The 3251-nt window shown below is 58.3% G+C and overlaps 1 non-coding gene and 1 pseudogene across 1 annotated transcript; both read left to right on the top strand.

The window, feature by feature from the left end:
• Window positions 1–1458: 1458 nt before the first annotated feature.
• LOC124733701 lies at window positions 1459–1613 on the top strand. Its single transcript, XR_007009083.1, has one exon. It is a non-coding gene; the product is annotated as a 5.8S ribosomal RNA (ribosomal RNA).
• A 188-nt stretch (window positions 1614–1801) lies between these two features.
• The window catches only part of LOC124733715, a 4222-nt pseudogene continuing 2772 nt past the window's right edge, over window positions 1802–3251 (top strand).

Below are 3251 nucleotides of genomic sequence, written 5' to 3'. Positions count from 1 at the left end.
GGTGCTCTTTATTGAGTGTCTCGGTGGGCCGGCACGTTTACTTTGAACAAATTAGAGTGCTTAAAGCAGGCAAGCCCGCCTGAATACTGTGTGCATGGAATAATGGAATAGGACCTCGGTTCTATTTTGTTGGTTTTCGGAACCCGAGGTAATGATTAATAGGGACAGGCGGGGGCATTCGTATTGCGACGTTAGAGGTGAAATTCTTGGATCGTCGCAAGACGAACAGAAGCGAAAGCATTTGCCAAGTATGTTTTCATTAATCAAGAACGAAAGTTAGAGGTTCGAAGGCGATCAGATACCGCCCTAGTTCTAACCATAAACGATGCCAGCCAGCGATCCGCCGCAGTTCCTCCGATGACTCGGCGGGCAGCCTCCGGGAAACCAAAGCTTTTGGGTTCCGGGGGAAGTATGGTTGCAAAGCTGAAACTTAAAGGAATTGACGGAAGGGCACCACCAGGAGTGGAGCCTGCGGCTTAATTTGACTCAACACGGGAAACCTCACCAGGCCCGGACACCGGAAGGATTGACAGATTGATAGCTCTTTCTTGATTCGGTGGGTGGTGGTGCATGGCCGTTCTTAGTTGGTGGAGCGATTTGTCTGGTTAATTCCGATAACGAACGAGACTCTAGCCTGCTAACTAGTCGCGTGACATCCTTCGTGCTGTCAGCGATTACTTTTCTTCTTAGAGGGACAGGCGGCTTCTAGCCGCACGAGATTGAGCAATAACAGGTCTGTGATGCCCTTAGATGTTCTGGGCCGCACGCGCGCTACACTGAAGGAATCAGCGTGTCTTCCTAGGCCGAAAGGTCGGGGTAACCCGCTGAACCTCCTTCGTGCTAGGGATTGGGGCTTGCAATTGTTCCCCATGAACGAGGAATTCCCAGTAAGCGCGAGTCATAAGCTCGCGTTGATTACGTCCCTGCCCTTTGTACACACCGCCCGTCGCTACTACCGATTGAATGATTTAGTGAGGTCTTCGGACTGGTACGCGGCATTGACTCTGTCGTTGCCGATGCTACCGGAAAGATGACCAAACTTGATCATTTAGAGGAAGTAAAAGTCGTAACAAGGTTTCCGTAGGTGAACCTGCGGAAGGATCATTACCGACTAGACTGCATGTCTTTCGATGTGCGTGTCGTGTCGCGCAACACGCTACCTGTACGGCTCGCCGTAGCCGTGCGCCGCGTGCGGAACCACGCGTGCCTCTCAAAACTAGCGGCAATGTTGTGTGGTACGAGCGCTGAAGCGCTGGAGCGGCTGGCCTGCGGCACCTGGCGCCTGGCGCCGGTTTTGAATGACTTTCGCCCGAGTGCCTGTCCGCTCCGGTGTGGAGCCGTACGACGCCCGTCGGCCGTGAGGCCGTTGGACACAGAACGCTGGAACAGGGGCCGCCACACGCCTCACTCCCGCCTATGCGACCGTCTCGAAAGAGACGGCGGAAACTGAGAAAAGATCACCCAGGACGGTGGATCACTCGGCTCGTGGGTCGATGAAGAACGCAGCAAATTGCGCGTCGACATGTGAACTGCAGGACACATGAACATCGACGTTTCGAACGCACATTGCGGTCCATGGATTCCGTTCCCGGGCCACGTCTGGCTGAGGGTCGGCTACGTATACTGAAGCGCGCGGCGTTTGCCCCGCTTCGCAGACCTGGGAGTGTCGCGGCCGCCTGTGGGGCCGGCCGCGTCTCCTCAAACGTGCGATGCGCGCCCGTCGCCTGGCGGTTCGCATACCGGTACTTTCTCGGTAGCGTGCACAGCCGGCTGGCGGTGTGGCGTGCGACACCTCGTACAACGACCTCAGAGCAGGCGAGACTACCCGCTGAATTTAAGCATATTACTAAGCGGAGGAAAAGAAACTAACAAGGATTCCCCCAGTAGCGGCGAGCGAACAGGGAAGAGTCCAGCACCGAACCCCGCAGGCTGCCGCCTGTCGTGGCATGTGGTGTTTGGGAGGGTCCACTACCCCGACGCCTCGCGCCGAGCCCAAGTCCAACTTGAATGAGGCCACGGCCCGTAGAGGGTGCCAGGCCCGTAGCGGCCGGTGCGAGCGTCGGCGGGACCTCTCCTTCGAGTCGGGTTGCTTGAGAGTGCAGCTCCAAGTGGGTGGTAAACTCCATCTGAGACTAAATATGACCACGAGACCGATAGCGAACAAGTACCGTGAGGGAAAGTTGAAAAGAACTTTGAAGAGAGAGTTCAAAAGTACGTGAAACCGTTCTGGGGTAAACGTGAGAAGTCCGAAAGGTCGAACGGGTGAGATTCACGCCCATCCGGCCACTGGCCTCCGCCCTCGGCAGATGGGGCCGGCCGCCCGCGCGGAGCAATCCGCGGCGGGGTCGTGTCCGGTTGCCTTTCCACTCGCCGCGGGGTGGGGCCGTTCCGGTGTGCGGTGGGCCGCACTTCTCCCCTAGTAGGACGTCGCGACCCGCTGGGTGCCGGCCTACGGCCCGGGTGCGCAGCCTGTCCTTCCGCGGGCCTCGGTTCGCGTCTGTTGGGCAGAGCCCCGGTGTCCTGGCTGGCTGCCCGGCGGTATATCTGGAGGAGTCGATTCGCCCCTTTGGGCGCTCGGGCTCCCGGCAAGCGCGCGCGGTTCTTCCCGGATGACGGACCTACCTGGCCCGGCCCCGGACCCGCGCCGCTGTTGGCTCGGGATGCTCTCGGGCGGAATAATCGCTCCCGTCAGCGGCGCTTCAGCTTTGGACAATTTCACGACCCGTCTTGAAACACGGACCAAGGAGTCTAACATGTGCGCGAGTCATTGGGCTGTACGAAACCTAAAGGCGTAATGAAAGTGAAGGTCTCGCCTTGCGCGGGCCGAGGGAGGATGGGGCTTCCCCGCCCTTCACGGGGCGGCGGCCTCCGCACTCCCGGGGCGTCTCGTCCTCATTGCGAGGTGAGGCGCACCTAGAGCGTACACGTTGGGACCCGAAAGATGGTGAACTATGCCTGGCCAGGACGAAGTCAGGGGAAACCCTGATGGAGGTCCGTAGCGATTCTGACGTGCAAATCGATCGTCGGAGCTGGGTATAGGGGCGAAAGACTAATCGAACCATCTAGTAGCTGGTTCCCTCCGAAGTTTCCCTCAGGATAGCTGGTGCTCGTACGAGTCTCATCCGGTAAAGCGAATGATTAGAGGCCTTGGGGCCGAAACGACCTCAACCTATTCTCAAACTTTAAATGGGTGAGATCTCCGGCTTGCTTGATATGCTGAAGCCGCGAGCAAACGACTCGGATCGGAGTGC

This window comes from Schistocerca piceifrons, unplaced genomic scaffold (genome assembly GCF_021461385.2).
Source record: "Schistocerca piceifrons isolate TAMUIC-IGC-003096 unplaced genomic scaffold, iqSchPice1.1 HiC_scaffold_1406, whole genome shotgun sequence".
Lineage (NCBI taxonomy): Eukaryota > Metazoa > Arthropoda > Insecta > Orthoptera > Acrididae > Schistocerca > Schistocerca piceifrons.
This window is presented reverse-complemented; position numbering and strand designations above follow the sequence as displayed.